This window comes from Nilaparvata lugens, chromosome 2, assembly GCF_014356525.2.
Source record: "Nilaparvata lugens isolate BPH chromosome 2, ASM1435652v1, whole genome shotgun sequence".
Lineage (NCBI taxonomy): Eukaryota > Metazoa > Arthropoda > Insecta > Hemiptera > Delphacidae > Nilaparvata > Nilaparvata lugens.
Genome location: NC_052505.1, coordinates 87,248,958 through 87,269,282, shown reverse-complemented (window position 1 = coordinate 87,269,282; position 20,325 = coordinate 87,248,958).

The window sequence follows — 20,325 nt, the reverse complement described above, 5'->3', positions numbered from 1 at the left end:
TAATAGAAAGACTAAACACGCCCTATTAACAACTTGTCCAATACTTCTCATTAGGTAATTACATGATTATACCGACACTATTACTGGCGTCTCCCAATCAATGAATGATAATAGCGTGAGAATTTGAGTGGTCAGTGTGCGGGGTGTTTGTTGATCAATGCTAAACTAAAACGTATCCTAAGTTTGAGACAATTCATAACTTATTTATTGTAGTTACTGAAAAATAGTGTCATGTCTTATTTATCAAGTCATTCATATCATTTGTGATGTATCAAGTATTATTGAAATTGTAGCTTTTTTATGAATAAATTTTTCTTATCTTTTTTTCTCTGTTCTCTCCTCTCTTCTTCTCCCATTGTTCCCTTTTCCACTCCTCTACCATCCGTTCCTTACTTTTATACCCTCCACCTGCCTATTACTTTGGAAACCATATAGTTGACTAGGTTTACTATACCTATACTTCAATACATGTTATAGCAAAGTGAAGACATATCTGACGTGTTACAGTACTATAATATATTTTGAAGTATCGCCTTACAATCGAATCTTTCATTATGAATAATTGTATTATGTAATTCCATATATTACGGAGGAGACTCACAATACAAATATTATGAATTTAATTTATAGTGTCAAAATCTTGTTCGAGAAATAAAACTTCTTGTTCAAATTCTCAGCATCTTCAAACACAAAATATTTCGACTGAGGAAAAATGTTAATTTTTTTATTACTGTTTGCCCAAGACCTCCTTCCGAAAGTGAAAAACGCTGATTCATTCTCGAATTAGTTGTGTTTTTCTTGTTTGTCTAACAGCTTTTCATTCTTTGAGAAAGTGCAGCTTTTCCTCGCTATGCCTTGTTCCTTAGCTATTGTCCTTAGCGCTTGTGTATTATAACTGCCAATATCATTGAAATCCATGTCAAATATGATTTGACATATTGATTTATTTCAATATAATATCATATTCAATTATTATGTTCTTCATTATATACATAATATTTGAATTTATATATATGAATATTTTATTATATACTGTATAATTATATCTGTATATACTGTATCTTAATTATTAATTTTATTATTATTTCAATTTTTGATTTTCCTTTTTCATCTTTTCATATTTTTCATCTTCTAAATTTTCTTTATTATGTAGTATGGTTATCTATTGATTGTGTAAAAAAGGCTCTTCATGGTATTGTCTGTGAGCCTTTATATGTAAATGTATATCAATAAATAAATAGATAAAGAATCAAGTGTCCTCACACAGGGTAGCCTATTGTCCTAGTGTCCACATAGGGAACACATATTAGAGAGTAGAGTAGTAAGCAATATTGTATTTACTTTTTGGGATGTATTTGATTGTTTATTTATTTTTTTCAATAAACAAATAATATTCTATAATCTTGAATCACTCTTTCCACTATTTCAATGAAACTCCTCGTGAAACACTTCTCCATCTCTACATCCTTTACTCTAAATCATTTTTTAAAAAAAAAACACTCTCTGAGAATAGTGTTCTCCACCACAATCTTGTGCTTGTGCCTACAAGAAGGGATTGACTTCGGAGGTAGAAGACGACAGACAAATTGATAAAGGAAGCTGTAATGCGTTTTAAAGTGAGTGAGAGCCGGCTCCTTCTTGGGGGAGTGTTGGCGCCTCACCCCTTCCCCCTACCAACATATTCGAACCCACTCTCACACACACACACTCGCTCACTCTCTCTCTCTCTCTCGCTAAATCACTTCACTCCAGTGCGAGAGTGATAAGAGATTGGGACGTGAGAGTGGAAAAGATGCGGAACGTTCTTCAGTCTATTTAGTTAAGGTCGATATTTTTTTTTCGTTCAGTTTACAAGCGATTCCTTTTTACCAAGTGCAGCCTATTGCTGGCCTGGTACATTGCTCACTGAAAAGCGAGCAAACCGGAGAGCATCTATCAAGCGTGAATCGACCCACTTCCGCTCTCACTCCAACTTGGGCCACTCTCTCTACCTCTGCCACCACCTAGACCTTTCATCTTCCAACCGTTTTCGAACATTTTTCAAGTGCAAACAATCTCTTGCACTATTGGAGCAGAGAAAAATTGTACGATTGTTTAAATACTGTTTTATTGTATGACTAGAGGTTGAATGAATTGAATTGAATCGCTGCCTTTATTAGAAACCTAGGAAGGCGATGTTAGGGCGCAGCCGGCCCTCTCTTACACCGGCCCTCAGTGCAGCTAAAGCTAAGTACATTCAACCCGAGAAATACAGTGTTTAAAGTGATTAGATACGCATAAGATATTCTACCATGAGTTTTTACATTTTTCAATAAATTAATAATTTGTGCACATAAAATAATGAAAACAATAATAAACATACAGGATAACCATGCTTTCTCCATTATAAAAATTCGTCTTTCATTAGAAAAACAGTGTTTTATTTTATTCAACAAAAAAGGATAATATGAGTTCAATCTAAACGTTAATAGTTTATTGGCTTCCTTCCAGGCACCTGGATCCTTCGCTCGTAGTATTCAAAATGTATCCATATATCCTATTATAAAAAATTTCAAACAATTTCTGTATATTTGTATATTCTGTATATCTGTTCATATTTTTATATCAGGTTATCTGGTTATTTATGTTCAACGGATCTCGAAAACGGCTCTATAGTAAGGTCCACGTTATAATGACAGTGAATAAAGATAGGAGAACAGCGTTGTCGATTCTCTGCCCTAATTAATTATATTCCTGCATTGTCAAAAACAGATTTGGCTTCGTTGCGGAGCTAGAAAAGGATAGTACTACCTGCTTTGTCGAATGATAGACAAGGATAGCAACATCGAAGTTAATCAAATACTGTCACTATAACGTGGACCTCACTATAACGATTTTCACGAAATTTGGAACATAGTAGATTCATGATATAAAAATTCGATTGCTCTACGTCTCATTCTTGGGAAAACTCGCTGAACGACATTAAAAGGATAATTCATCCTTGGCTGAAACAGCTGAGACTTTCGTCGTCTGTGGATAGTAAAAAGTGAGCGAGTGATTCTGTGGAAAATCAAAATATCGCATCCCCGAAATTCATAAGCTGACGTATAGCCAGCTGTAAAATATTATAAACACGATCATTTTAGAGAATTGTGTTTTGTTCATCAATGAATATGAAAATAACGAGCAAAGCTCGGTGCGCCGATATTAGAACCATAAAGTAAAGCTGCGTTTACACCAAAGTTAATAAAAAAATGACTCAATCCTTATAGAATATATTAGATTGAACACATCTTATCATACAAAAAATCATATCATATCAAAAAAATGACTCAATCCTAAAAAATCATATCATAAAAATGACAAAAATCATATCATATCAAAAAATTGACTCAATCCTTATAGATTCTTTTAGATTGAACATATCTTATCATACACAAATGATGAACATATGTGTTTGTTAACTTCCGTTCAATCTAATACAATCTATAAGGATTAAGTTATTGACATTTTCTTAATAACATTGGTGTAAACCCAGATTTAGTAACTTAAATTAGATTATTTCTGTCATCTTTGATAGAACTAATAGAATGTATACTACCATATTATCCTAAACATGAACAGAATATCCTTCATGATATAAGTTAGATGAGGTAGTAAAAGCTTCTTGGGGACCAGTGGACCAAAGCATGAAAAATTGCAGTATTGTTAAATTAGGTGCCTACTCAACGCGACCAATGAGGTGAAAGACTCCATTATTCTGAAAGGTATGAAAGATTGGAGCTATAGTGAGGTCCACGTTATAATGACAGTATTTGATCAACTTAGGTTTTGCTATCCTTATCTATCATTCGACAAAGCCGGTGGTACTATCCTTTTCTAGGTCCACAATTATGACTATTATGTTTTTGACAATGTAGAAAGATAATTAACCAAGGCAGAGAATCGGCAACGCTGTTCTCCCATTTTAATCCACTGTCATTACAACGTGGACCACACTATACACAGTGTAGTTCCACGATAGCAAACGCCAAGACTGACTTGTAGTTTCAAAGTTTGACGACAGATGGTGCTTGCTTCACCTTTTCTGTACTACAAGGTCTATAAACCTATAGAAACCTTGGTTTCCATTTCTATAGACCTTGTTTCTATAGAGTGACTTTATTAATATACTTACTACACTAGACTGTACAAATATGTCACTGCAGCCTACTTGAAACCTTGAAGATACTTCTCTCTAGAGTTCTAGTTCTATTTACTTATTCATCATTATTAGAATGATGGTATTATTTAAAAAATAGTAGTCTACAAAGAATAACTTTTTATTATTTATACATTGTTACATAAATCATTCTCAACTATGAACGATTGGGAAATATCTGTATGAATAATCATCTCTATGATCCGTCTGTGGAACATTAAATTGAATAATTCTACAGATGGAAATTACTGAGATATGTAATTATCAACTGCTGATGTATTAATATTATTATTATTATTATTTTGAACGAAAATCCTGATTGAATGCTGTAATTCACCCGAAGACTTCTGCTACCGCAAATTTAAATGCTGCTAATAATTAATTACAGCATTTAATCTGGATTTTCGTTCAATAATAATAATGAATAATTTTATCTATATTCTTTTCTATTTTCTATACTCTTAAAGAATCTTCAAAATTTCAATGAAGTGACGGCTAGACCACAACCGTTTTACATTCTTTCCACTTATAACTACATTAAAAATAATTATTAATATTTAAAGCTCATGTTGTCTTTTTCATGTCAGTTGTCTTTTAGTATATTGCAGAGAAATTTCTTTCCTGTTGAACGTTAAACAATCATACGAGAGTCTCTGCGCTATACAAGTCAAGAGCTTCTAATAATTATTTTCGTTGAGCTATACAATTTATTTTTAAAAATCTGCACACCCTTATATCCCCAGTCCACTCCTTACCTATATGTCCCCTATTAAGGTTGTGCATTCAATATTTTTTTCTTTTTCTAATCTATTGGACAGGTTCTTAGAACATAATCTATGCAATTGAAATATTTTATCACTTTTCAACTTTTCTCAGAAAAATTTTAAAAAATATGCAAGTCTCCTCTTCAATATAGTGAAAATAACGTCATCTGGGCCCTGTTTCATAAAACTTATAAATCACGTAATACAGGAGAATCACCATTCCAATTTCATACTCAATATAGCTGATAAATTCAGCTGTTCCTGTATTACAGGACTTCAAAGTTTTTATGAAAAAGGGGCCTTGGGCCTGTTTCATAAAAGTTACAAGTCCTGTAATACAGGAGAATCACCATTCCAATCACATGATCAATATAGCCGATAAAATCAGCTGTTCCTGTATCACTGGACTTCTAAGTTTTTATGAAAAAAGGCCAGGGGCCTGGTGATTTATATGGTAGATATTATTAATTTATTGTGTCTAAATCGCAGGTAAGACAAGTTCAGTTTTTATATGATTATACCAACGACGAATATTAATATGGGTGATAAATCAGTAGAATCTAGTTTTATAGTGCTTAATACAAACTACAAATCAATATGAGTGATCAATCTTGGGAATACCAATATGCCAAAAATGTACACTTATAAAATTTACGTTCTCTTACCGGTTATTTTTCCCCTACATTGATTGATTTATCATTTCAAGGTTACAAGCAAAGCATACTATATCCATTCAGTATTCAGTGAACGCCAGTAACACATCCATAAATTAAATCATGCGTATGTTTATGCCAGGTAATAAACTATCGACAGGAGTGTTTGAGGCCACATCATAGAGAAAGTCTTGGAACCTTCTAATTTCCACAAGCGACACACAGTTGTACAAGACGCATAATTGACTTCCAGAGGCGGAGCACCAGCACCAACCAGTCGTTACTTTTCGTTACTAGTCGTTACTTTCCAAGTAGGCGGTTGCTGTACATGAAATTGGGAGAGCAACGTAATACTAAAGGCTTGGCTACAGTTGAAGGCCCAGTGTGACTAGTCAATTGTCGAATAATTGTTTCTGTAACTGAAACCGACAAGCTTGCTAGAGGCCTAATCATTGACTGGAAAATAGTTAGGCCTACAAGTACGTAGTTGCTCTATTCGGCCCTAGATTGTATGGCACAACAGTTCACTTCCATATTCTGTGTTGAGTTGAGAAAAGAGAGAGTTATTTACTATAGAATAACGACTTCTAAAATTATTATTATTATTGTAAAGTGCTAAGAAGTTATCTGTGGGCATACTAGATTTTTCCAAAAAAAAAAAACTTTGACAACCACTCATTACTGTTATTTTATCGTATTAGCAGTCGTTAGGTCATGTCAGAGGCCCTGAAATTGATCAGTTGCGACCTGAAAACTCTGACACCAGACCTGAGCCAGCCAGGTCACTCGATATTATTATTATTATTATTATCGTATTTATTCAAACTTTTTTTCTAATAATTTCAGATAATACAGTAACTCTCAATTCTTGCTAGTTCTTGTAGAAACTATTGTGCTTACTAAACCTCTCCATCTCATTGATTATTTAAACATCATCCATAGATTATCTCTCCCCATCAACAGAATTCTTTCATTTGTACTGCTGTTTAGATTTAAAAAATATTTCTTATTTTTAGAACTCGTGTGGCTGGAGCTTGAGGCTCCTTTTTCCAGTCATGCCAAAAACTATTGTATTTTGATTATAATTTTTATTGTAAAACATTTCTTGTATTTGGCAATAAATTCAATTCAATCTCTAATATCCACTTATCACTGATTTTACTTATCACACATTCTCATACTGAGTATGAATTTTCATTGTGTAAAAATACTTTCATAACATAACAATTGATAGTTTTGACGATGTGAAATGCAAAGTATGTATATTATAAAACACTGATATATACTGATACTGACTGCATTTTGCTGTTATATGAAATAACTTTGTTACACAATTCTTTTATCTAAGGAATTCTTAAACAGTAACAATAATTTTCCAATCTGTGTCTGCCAGAATATTACAAGATAAATCTTTTCTTTTAAAACTTTCTAATAGTTCTTCTTCCTATTGAATCTGATAATTATATCATGAATCCCATATAGGTTCTGTATGTTTATTATAATAGAAATAGGTAATCTGACAGTTTTCTCTCCTTTCGTATTTTCCATTAAAGAATATTTTGCAAATATGTCTCTGTATTTGTGTTTTACACCATTTATTTATGCTATTTCCTATATCCTTGTGATTCATCCTTGTCACTGTATTTGAGATTTACAATGTTTCTTTTGCTATTTCCTATTATCTTATGCTTCATCCTTGTCACTGTATTTGAGATTTACAATGTTTCTTTATGTTATTTCCTATTCTGTAATGCTATATCCCTTTGTCCTCTCGGCTCTCGTCAAGTTGTTTTATCATCAAGCTTTCAAGCGTTGTGAAGTTATGTTTTATCTTGACTGTATTTGGTAAACAGCGTATAGTTTTGGTAATGCTTTGTTGCAAAGTAGTAGGCTCAGCTACAGTAGTGTTTATAAGCTTTTAATCTGATTGGATTAATTATTCAATGTGACTGCGCGTAGTGAGTAGGCTTGCTAAAGTTGTTTGTTCGTGTTTCTCTGGACGCCCCCTTCCCCCTTTGACATATCTGGTGTGCTGAAAGCACGGAGGAGGGGTGGAAGGACAAAAAGCGATTTGTTTTTGCATTTATTATAGTTTTTGGTGTGGATAGGGTGTCGGTGTATGCTGCTCTGTCATAATAAGGCCGTGATTATCCTCGGAGACCGCACAGTTGATGGGTGGGTCGGATAGGCCGGTCCGTGACGAGTGCACTCGCGTCGGCGATGGACGCTTCGAGCACTGAACTCGGCCCGGCGATGGAAGCCTCAGCCTCTCTCACACAGAAGCTGCTGGTCTCCCCTCGCTAGGCTCAGCTACCTCCTCCTCCTCCTCCTCCTCCTCCTCACTATCACCTCCTCTCACTCCTCCTGCTGTTGATCCAATCATGTTAGATTGTGGTTTTGATACTTGTATTATCTTTCTCATTCTTTTCTGTCGGTTGTCAATTTTATACGCAAAGTAGGCTTTCATCAGCATGTACTCACAACAGCTCTTTTTATTCTCTAGTTTATTTCTCTTTTTCTCGACAATAATGGAGCAAATGGCTGGTGCCGCGCCGAATATTATTAACTCGCCGATATGAATTCTCTCGCTTCACTGAGAAAGATTTAACACTCGGCTCTTTTTATGACTTCGAGTATCATCACCATCATTATCTAAATGCCTTTACCTTTCACTCTTGCTCATTAGCTATTATGCCATGCCACACGTATTAACGTACTGTACTTACCATTATTTATTGTCGGAATTATTTTCCTGCTTCAGGTATTGTAATATGCTAATCAACCACGTTGCTGATCATGAATTTTGTTGTAATTGAATTACAACTACAAGAATAACTAGAAAGCCATTCCTTATTCGTTTTAAACAAGGGTGCTAGGCTATTGAAACAAGAAAAATATTTAGTAAGTTAATTACAATAAAAGAGAAACAGTTACTGTAAACGAAAATGTATAGTGGTGGGTTCATTCATAAGAAGTTACATTTTCTCACACAACTTCATTCCATTCTGAAATTCGTACACATTGAAAATGATTGTAACAAAATGACACGAGTTGTTTGTTATTTTCCGAAGGTCTACTTACCATAAACAATCTATTACCAAGTCTAAACATCTATGTCTATTACCATAAACAATTTATATTGTATATTCTATTATTGTTTATTTTATCTAGATTGTTTATTTATTGCTATTACTAGTGAAGTTGTGAGACAGCTTTCAGGAATTATTCACATTTGTATTTGACAGTTTCATTCTTCAAATTGCCTTGTGCTATTGAGTTATTCGGTCAATATTTGCAGTAGCAGAAGTCCTTAGTTCTATCTATATATAGCTTCTATTGGGTGTTTGGAATCATTGTTATGTGAAACAAGTAATTACATTTGTGTTCTTCATCATCCAGAGGAAAGAATCATTGAGTACCTACCGTACTCCATTTGATTGGAATTCAGCCAAACATGAATTATTTTGCCAAACCCTTACCATTTTCCAATAGTGAATGAGGTTTAGCTATAATATTGATCATTATTTATTGAATATTTTGATGTTTTCAGATTCATTAATATTTATTATGTTTGTTAACATTGAGAGCAAGTATTCATTTTGAGAGTTTCCTTTGAATGGTTTCAATTTTATTTGTTCACAGTTATTGGGCAAAGCATAATATTCTCCATAAATCTAGTCAAATAATATGTATCTGTAGTTGTAATAAAAACAGAACAAAACATATCATTGCCCATACCCCATAGATCTAGTCTAGTCAAGTAATCTGTTTTTGTAATAAATGGTTTTGTATTTGAATATATTGATGATACCAATGTTTGATCAAGGCTAAAATAATATTGTGTTGCAACAACTGCACCCAGACTCTCATAATTCCATGTTTGATGAAAAGCAACAGAAGTTGCGCAATCAATCCAGATTTATTCGATTCCTGAGTGGAAATACATGCGACACAAACCGATTAAAACAAGTACAGTAGAGTAGTGAGTGCTGTATCGAACTGTTCGTTTCACTGCATTTGAACAGAAATGTTGTGGGTACTGCTGCAAAAATCTGTTGGGACCAGTATTCCCGGATTAATCGTGGCAATGTAGCTGTGCGCTAGTGTGCGTGTGTGAGAGTCGATAATGTCGAAGGTCTCCCCCGTTCCCTACCCCTCGTCATAATCCTTGGATTCATGTATATGTATATGTTTCGATAGATGTATAGGAACTACTGTAGTAGCAGCAGCAGAGGATAACAGCGCACTGGTCGGTTAATTAATTGAAATCGATTCGTGAAACATGCACCGTAATCTTTAATTAGCCTAAACAGTTCTCACGCTGATTACACGCCCGATAAGCCCCGATGACAAAAGCTAGCTGGCGCAAACCGCCAGTAGTTGTTCATTAACTAACTGCGCTTATAGCCTTCGATTATTGGCCTACCGGTGCCGTTGTCCACTGAAATTGAACAAATATTACCTTCAATTTCCGTAACAGTACTGTATGGAATAATTTACATTGTAAATGTAAATACAGAGTACGGAGAACTGAGTTCATATTCAGTTGTAGATTATGAACGTCAGTAGTAATTATAAAACTGAACCATTGTTTCAATCTTCGTTCTTCGACCGTGCTTGCAGTTTTCATGGTCGAAGGATTCTATTGTAATTCTAGCTTGATCAAGCCTAGAGTGAATTAAACATGTGAAGCTAGAACAGGTTACACACACATCGATTTTTAGCCGTCCTTATGAAATAAAATCTACCACGGAAATTGGCAAACACACATGAACACATCATCTGCTTGCCAAGTTATGTTTAATCTAATAGGATCTACAAAGGCAAAAAATCTAACGTCCAAAAATTGATGTGTGTAGTGTACACATCTTTCAACATTGATTATGCTGAAAAATTCCATTCAACTGAGTTATGTATAAGCACGGAGTAGTAATACCTTCGTTTCTATCTTTGACTGTGTTTTCAAAATTCATGGGAATCCAATGTATCCAATTATTGTAGTATCCAATTATTGTAGTTCCAGCATGAGAAATGGAATCGATTTCAAATTTGACTGATTGAGTTGACAATTCCATTCAAGTGCAATCAATGTATTAGGATAAGTAGCAAGTAGCCTAATATTACCAATGGAAGGATAAGAATAGTATTTATGAGAATATATTTCAACAACATTTTGGAATTATTTTCCACTGGATAGATCATAGATGGTAGGTACTACATGATTGAAAATGTATTCACGTAATTGATCACGTTTTGCAGACTACTCAGTTTTGCATATTGATAAGTAAAAATGAGGAGAGCAGTTTGACTAAGTGGTCACTATTGCTTATGCGCCTGGTACTCCCGTTGAAACGGTGACTGCTTGAGCCAACTCTTCTGAAATTTTGAGTTATAAAATCGCTTGCCGGTGGTTCGCAGCCCACCTGAAAATATTGTTCCATTCAACTCTCATTATCATTCTACTCATTAACCATGCACAAGCTTAGAGCTCATGTGGGCATCATCCTCAAAAAAATTAAATTCATAGGTTTCTGACTTAACCTTTGAAAAACCAACTATTCAATGAATTCGGAACCAATGAGTAGTATCTTCAAGAATATTTAGAAATTTGAAATCACTATCCTATTATAGCGAGCAATTTCTGTATATATCTGGTTATTTTTATATCTGGTTATTTTCATTCATTCATTCATTCATTTATTTATCGTCACATTACATCAATTTTTGAGTAACACTCATTTGACTGTTGACATGTCAATACTAGAACAAAATTATATCTAAAAGACTTAGTTCTAACTTCTTAAAAGTAAAATAAATAAATACACTCTATGATGTATCTCATCAAATTCACATGGAAATGAAAGTCACAAAAAGTTAAGTTACACTCTACAGCCCCTTTTCACAAATTAAAATTCGGCAGCAGAGTATAGGGCTTTCTCTACTAGCATTTTTCTGACTGTTAGTTTGAATTTGTTTATTGAATCTAGATTTCTGATGGCTGCAGGTAATTTATTAAAATAACGTATTCCAGAGTAGAATGGAGTTTTTTCTAGAGCTGTGTGTCTATGTACTGGAAAAGCAATGAGACTACTATTGCGTGTATTATACCCGTGATTATCTGTGCATTTATATCTGGCTATTTTTATATCTGGTTGTTTTTGTTTTACTGATCTCGAAAACGGCTCTAACGATTTTCACGAAATTTGGAACATAGTAGGTTTATGATATAAAGATTCGATTGCACTAGGTCTCATTCTTTGGAAAACTCGCTGAACGACATTAAAAGGATAATTCATCCTTGGAAAACAGATGATAATTTCGTCGTCTCTCGATAACAGCAGATGCGTGTGCCTGTGTGGGAGAGAGACAGAATTATTTCCAGCTGTGTAATCATAATCAATCTGCGAGAAATTTTATCTAGCTGGACAATTTAATCGATTTGATCTACATAATCTGATTTGTTGACATGACAATCATGATAATCCTCCTAAACTAGAGTATATCATAATTTTCAAAGTTGATCATATTCAAGTGATTAGTGAGTGTTATTTTGTTATTTAATTTGGTTTGTGTATAATCTAAATTATATATTTTTTTTCAAATGTTTGAACAGAAAATTGAACCTGAATTCAAGTGTATGGAACATAACCTACTCTCTGGACTATTTATAGTGCATAAATAAAAATTCGGGAAAGAAACAGTTTTGGGCTGTGCTGTAAGTACTTCCCCAATCATTTTAAAGAATTGTGTTTGGTTTATCAAAAGTCAATAAATAAATAACGAGCGAAGCTCGGTGCCCCGATATTGAAATATTGAAGTTATCAATTCAATTTTTATATCACTCACGATAATGTTATAGGGTTAACCCTACTATAAAATTCTGGAAAAAACTTACGTTCAGAGATAAGCACGCACCAGGGATCATCATCATTCTAATGAGCAAACAAACAGCATTTCATTGCGGTTTGTTTCAGTTTAGCACACGACAGAGATATTTACAATGAAGTGATTAATTAGTGAGAACTGCGATTGTGCAGGCCATTCTCTTGATAAATATTTGCATAATGTGGTTGTAGCGGTTTTTATCTCGATTGCCACGCCACAGATACACTTCACGCGTTAGCGATTGATTTATTTATTATATATGGTAGCCATTTTCTGAATAGCAAATACAGTACCAATACACAATACTACAAAAGAGTGGGAGAACTAAACGTCATATTAGCTTCAGATCAAGTACGAAGTGACACATCACTTATCATGACTAACCTTTTTACCTAGACCTCACCTAACCTTTTTACCTAGACCTCACCTAACCTTTTTACCTAGACCTCACCTAACCTTTTTACCTAGACCTCACCTAACCTTTTTACCTAGACCTCACCTAACCTTTTTACCTAGACCTCACCTAACCTTTTTACCTAGACCTCACCTAACCTTTTTACCTAGACCTCACCACACCTTTTTACACTAGCGGTATTGTTAACCTTTCATTTAAAGATCGGTTACACTGACCAGGGAAAACTACAGTAATATTAGGCTATCCTGAATCAGCTGTATTGAATCTTTCAGTATTGTCCTGATTCTGGAATTTGATCTCGATTGGCTCAACCTTCCAAGAATATAACAGAACTTGTGAACACAAAAAAGCTCTTGGGAAATATTAGAGAGCATTATCTGTGTTGTAAGAATGCAGGTATGAGTTTTGCATTGGGTGATCTGGCTTGTAATGAAAATAAAATATTGTTTATTGTTTTGTAAAACTTCAATAAATTATTATAACTTGCAACAAAGATCTCTTATATTTTCCAAGAGCTCTATGTGTTCACAAGTTCTATTATATTTTGAATGGTTGAACCAATCTAGATCAAATTCCAGGATTAGAACAATACTGAGAGATTCAATACAGCTGATTCAGGATTCTGTTAATGAATTATTAACACTTTACTTGACACTTCCATCAAATAATAATTTTCTCTTGATTTTATCTATGGAGGAGATGCTAATGAATGCAAAATGTGAAATGGTGTACCAATCACCATTTACACTTATGCTGTTCTGGATAAATTCAGTTTTTCTCCTTTCTGTTCTCCCTGTTGTCAATACTTGCAGCCGCAGAGTTCTCTAGGGTGATATTGACAACATAAGAGTGTAATTTTTTTGATTTTCTTAAAGTAATTATTGTTATTGTGAATGAGCTACTTACTCAACGAAACTTGGTACATTGTCACAAATTTTCAATTCAACTTATCGCATTTTTTTTATATTGTAATTTATTTTGAAATGCCATGTTACTACAATGCAGGATAGATATTGTACAGGAATTTAGTACTGAAGTAGTAAATCGCGAAAACAGAGAATTAACTTGTTTGTGACAGCCATCCCCTATCCCAATCATTTATTTTTTGTCACTTCAACTAAAAGTAATATGTCTTCTATCATGCACTCCTTATCTTGCCAAATCCAATCTCTCTGGAACACGATTCCCTGTCTGACTTTTCTATGCCCACGACTATATAGAACATAACATTATATATAAATATATGGCTATATGCCTATGCTGCAGGCAATTCGTATTCTTTTTCACCCTCCAACACATTTTTGGCGCCGTCTTTGTTCTATTAGGTTGTCTCGCTCCCTCTTTCTTTACAGTCAGTTCGCCCTCTTTCTTCAAAAACTGTTTCTTCCTTTGGCACGCTCGGTCCCCTTTTCTCTTCTACAGAAAAGATCCAACAAGAAAAGATCCAGTCTTCCCGCGCCATTACCTCTCACTTGTTTCAAATCTTTTCTCCTCTCCAACTTCTCCCCTGAGCACGATCAATAACCTTTCCCGTTCAGCCTTCCTTCTCTCTCTCACCGTATTTCCTTTTCTCTCTCTTGTTTTCTTCTGTTTTTTCTGTCCTGTATTCTTCTTATTTATCTTCTTTTTCCTCTTTCACCTCCACCACCTCATCACTCTTCTTCATCTTATCCTTCCTGACTGCTCCTTTCTCAGATTGGTTTCCTTTCTTCCTTTCTCTCTCTTCCTCTAGGATGGTTTAGCTGTCTTGCTCCATGGAACAAAAACAGTAGATGAGTAGATCCATTTACAAGGATGACAAAGTATAGGACTAATAGTACTGTATCTATCTACATGTAGTATTGTACAATACTCGTATTTACTATACAGTACGCGGGAACAGTACATGAGGATATTATACCATAAAGTGAAGATACTGTTTATAAGTAACAGATACTTTAATATAATCAGTTGTCTCTGATTATATTATAGTACTTCCGATTATAATCTTTCCAACTTTAAGCATCACCTCCATATTTTCAACTACCTCAAGTGATTCACCGCCCTACAATTCGAATTTTACTAGGAAACCTCTGATCATAAAATTATTTTGCTATGAATCTGATAGAAAATGAGAACTTGATAACTGGAGAACATCGAATCTAAATGGAATTTTCAAGTTTTAGTTTAAATTAACATTATTTCATTTACACAATCATCAACATCATGATCAGGAGAAGATAAACAGGATTGCCAGAAACTGTCTTCTATCCCTGTTTTTGATAGTAAAATATTCCAAAAGAGATTATCTGAACACTTCTAAAAATCACAAAAATGTACATTTCAAATAAATATTATACTAAAAATGTTGATCTGGATTAATCAGAAATGATAGTTGAGGGAGCATATAAATTTCTCATTGGAAGACTGTGATTTACTTTCTATTCATTTCAATATGGGATATATTCAAATTTTTCTTTTCAATTTCTTCAGTTTGAAAAATCCAACCCATGTTATATATCCGAGCTAAAACTAAATCAATATACCGGTACTCAAGTAATTGAATTTTTACACAGCAGAATTATTACCTCATCAGCCATTCTTCACTCGTACAGAGAATCTATTCTTGACATCTGAGTTTGTTACAACCATACTTTGCAGAATGATGTCGCTACGTCCTTTCAATTTGTCTGGAACATCGTGTTCCATCCTCCTTCCAGAATATCCCTCTCAATTGCATTTCACTGTGTGCAGTCCTTCTTGCAGCTAATCAGATTTCCCTCCCTTTCCCTGTTCAGAGGAAGCTCACGCTCTTGCCTTTGCTTCGTTTGTGCTTTTATCTCGCTGCTCGTGTTCTTACGCCTCCCCGTTTGACATGTTGAAGATAGAGTGCGTGTTATAATACTATGGCAAATGTAGCGTGTATGTTTATAGAGTATTGCACATGTGTGTGTACTGTAATAGGAGGTGGAGCGTGTTCCTTCTTGCTCCTGTTTACACGTGAATCTCTCTCTCCCTTCACCTAGTTACACTTCCCTCCTACCAGAGAAAAGGATGAAGGATATTCCCTCTCTGCGTCTTGTACTTCGTGGTCGTGCCTGAAGAAGCGGAGACGTCACTTCAACTCTTCTCTGTAGCGAGGAGAAGCGAGATTTATCTGTTTCCGTGCTGTTGCCCTTGCCATCTCGCCTGACTTGCTAACCGCCAAGTGATAACTTTCATCACCGCAGTCCTTCGGTGACTTCTTTTGATCTTTGGCCTATATTCGTTCACTTCCAACTATTACCACCTTCTCAGCTGCAATGTTATACAGTTCTCTGGAGATGAAGGATAAACTCGATTTATTGTTGATTTGACTGCATTTTCTAAAGTCTGATTTTTTACGGTAATATTGGCGTTCAAAGGAGACTCCTTTTCCTTTTGTATTATCCTTAAAATGCAAAATTTCAAAAAACCGTATGTATACGTTGAAGCAAAATTCAAAAAGGAACATACCTGTCAAATTTCGTGAAAGTCTATAGCCGCATTTCGCCGTAAATGCGGAACATAAATAGAAACATAAAGAGAAATGCAAAACCGTCGACTTGAATCTTAGACCTCACTTCGCTCGGTCAATTATACCTTTGACTATAGAAAGAATTCTTTCTATAGTCAAAGATTATACTGAAAATGTTGATCTGGATTAATCAGAAATGATAGTTGAGGGAGCATAATATCAGTTTCTCATGGGAAGACTGTGATCTACTTTTTATTCATTTCAATATGGGATATATTCAAATTTTCCTTTTCAATTTATTCAGTTTTATAAAATCCAACCTATGTTATATCTCCGAGCTAAAACTAAATTATTTATTTATTTAGCGTATGGCAGTATACACAACACATTTATGATCACAAAATTCGAAAAAAAAGAGAACAATAGAAAATTCATATATAAACGAATGAAAATATCTTAGTCACTTTTGACCTGGAAATTAGAGGCATGTTTCCAGGGTATTTAAGTAGGCTATTGATGCTGGTTTAGCCACCAGGAAATCTTCATGTGCACCCGTGTATGCTGATCTGGGACACTCCTCCACTATGTGTCTCACAGTCTGGACTAAAACTAAATTAATATACCGGTACTCAAGTAATTGAATTTTTACACAGCAGAATTATTACCTCATCATCCATTCTTCACTCGTACAGAGAGTCTATTCTTGACGTCTGAGTTTGTTACAACCATACTTTGCAGAATGATGTCGCTACGTCCTTTCAATTTGTCTTTACATCGTGTTCCAGAATATCCCTCTCAATTGCATTTCACTGTGTGCAGTCCTTCTTGTAGCTAATCAGATTTCCCTTCCTTTCCCTGTTCAGAGGAAGCTCACGCTCTTGCCGTTGCTTCGTTTGTGCTTTTATCTCGCTGCTCGTGTTCTTACGCCTCCCCGTTTGACATGTTGAAGATAGAGTGCGTGTTATAATACTATGGCAAATGTAGCGTGTATGTTTATAGAGTATTGCACATGTGTGTGTGTGTACTGTAATAGGAGGTGGAACGTGTTCCTTCTTGCTCCTGTGTACACGTGAATCTCTCTCCCTTCACCTAGTTACTCTTCACTCCTACCCGAGAAAAGGATGAAGGATATTCCCTCTCTTTGTCTTGTACTTCGTGGTCGTGTCTGAAGAAGCGGAGACGTCAACTAAACTCTTCTCTGGCGAGGAGAAGCGAGATTTATCTGTTTCCGTGCTGTTGCCCTTGCCATCTCGCCTGACTTGCTAACCGCCAAGTGATAACTTTCATCACCGCAGTCCTTCGGTGTCTTCTTTTGATCTTTGGCCTATATTCGTTCACTTCCAACTATTACCACCTTCTCAGCAGCAATGTTGTACAGTTCTCTGGAGATGAAGGATAAACTCGATTTCTTGTTGACTGCATTTTCTATCATTATTTGATGTTTTTCAACTCTTCAATTCAGTCTATATTATATACCCCTATATTATGTTCACCTGAATTCATTGTTATTTGCTGATGATTTTGGATAGTGCAGGACAATGAAAATGACCTCCAAAGATCAGTTCATATTCTCAATGAAATAGGTCAGAAATATAATTTTAAAATATCAACTAAGAAAACTAAAATTATGGCATTCAGAGGCAGATATTCGGTAAGATCGAAAATTGTTATTGACAATACATTGTTGGAACAAGTATCTCAATATACATATCTAGGAAGTGACATTAGTTACAAAGATGAATTGGATATTAAGAAGAAAATAGGAAAGTTCCAAATGATGTGTAGAAATATCAGCAGGACTTTGGGTAAAAAAGCTAGAACTTATACAATTATGAAATTTTATAAGGTAATGGCCGCTTCAGTCCTCCTCTATGGTAGTGAATCATGGGTTGCTACGAAGCCACTTGAAAGTAGAGTGCAGGCAGCCGAGATGAGATTTCTCCGGAAAACCAAGGGATGTGACAGAAGAGATCATTTCAGGAATGAAGATATTAGGAAAGAATTGAATATCTGCAGCATGAGTGAAAGAGTTATGAAAAGAATTGGCATCAATGGAGGGAGCATGTTCAAAGAATGTCAGCTGAAAGAATACCATTCAAAGTCTATAATTATCAGCCAGTAGGCAGGAGAGATGTTGGCAGACCACATAAGCGATGGCAATAATAAGATTTTTTATGTTTATTTGAATAATTGGCTAGATGTGAGTCGGAACAGGTTGAAGCCTAATCCTTGTTTGTAAGAAGAAGATTATATGACTCAATTTCTTGCATAGTCTGTGCAAAGCTTAGCTTGCTACACGGGTTTAATAGCAAATGATATTCCAATATAACCATAGGAGCACACTGTTGTCGTTCTTATGCTGATTCAACACAGCATATGCTCTCTTTTTCGATCTTTCTCTCACACAATTAGCTCTCTGGATTCTGTAAAATAGCTATTATTATTAAACAAAAATCCAAATTAAATGCTGTAAATCACCTCGAAGACTTCTGCTACTGCAAATATTGACAACAGGGTAAAATCTTGCAGCACTGTACTCCATAAGAGCAATGCTTCTATGTAATAAGGTTTGCACAGACTATAGTCTATGATTGTACAAACTTCAGAAGTAATATATCTAACAAATTCCCGATCAGATTCAATCAGTATCCTTTCGTTTTCCAATGATCTATTCATCTCTTCTTACAGCTCAATCATTTGATTGGTTGGCAGTCTTCCATCTAAATCTGTTTATTGCTACTCTCTTCCATTGTTTATAGTTCATAGCACCCAGATCCTTCGTCATTTGTCTTAAGGTGTGTACAGATATATGCGCTGCGAACATGAGCAATTCACTTTTAATCAGCTGACTATATCTGTATTTTTACAGAAACGGTAAGATACAGATATAAAAAGCTTGCCATCAACTGATTAAAAGTGAATTGTTCATGTTCGCGGCGCATAAATCTGTACACACCTTTAGATACTGTAGCAGGGGTCTGCCACGACCCCTTTGTCGATCAACTGTACCTTCCAGAATACTTGACGTGAATACGTCGTGTCTTATTATGTGTCCAATCCAAGAATGTCGTCTGTCCCTGAGAAAATTCAGAAGAGATCTCTTTTCACCGCCCTCTGGAATACCTCCTCATTCGTAGATCTATTCATACTATTGTATAAAGAACTAACTGAAGGAGTAGGCAGAATGCTGATGACAAATTCAACAAATCTACAGATTTGTGAATTTTTTAGAAAATATTTGGTTGAATAATTAAGCCACTAGTAGCTATTAATCTTTTAGTATCAAAACTAGTAGTATTAGTAGACAGTATTATAATTCAGCTACTAATAGTCATTAATCATCTGCAATACAAGCTAGTAGTAGAAGTAGACATAACTAATTAATAATCAATATATAATTTTCAAATTACTGGAAGAATACATTCATGAAAGCTTGAAGCTAATAAAGTTCATGGATCTGCCTGATTCACCAGACCTCATCTCATTCCCAATCAATTTTTAAAATCATCATCAAGCTCCTCTCTAGCTATTGATGGAAATTATTGAACTCAGCCCGATGTGCACTTCATAGCATGATGATGATGATGATGATGACGATGATGATCATGATTATGATAATAATACAGCTTGATATATACTGAACCGGACTACACACCTGAGCAGTGCATCAAACTAGGCTACGGGATACATGTCTATACCTATATTGTATTGTACTAGGAATTGCATGATGAGGAGATGCAAGCTGGGTCGCTCATTTGGCCATTTCACAGTTGATTAACTTTGCAAACGACATGTGCTCATCTGTCGGGACAGCAGAGCCCTTGTGTGGCCAGTTTGATCATATGGTAAGGGGGGTGGAGCTGTAGATAGTGGGGGGGGGGGGCTTTATGTGACTGGACAGCAATAGTGTCACTGTACCCTGGTCAATAATGCAAGACGATTCCCAGCACTGA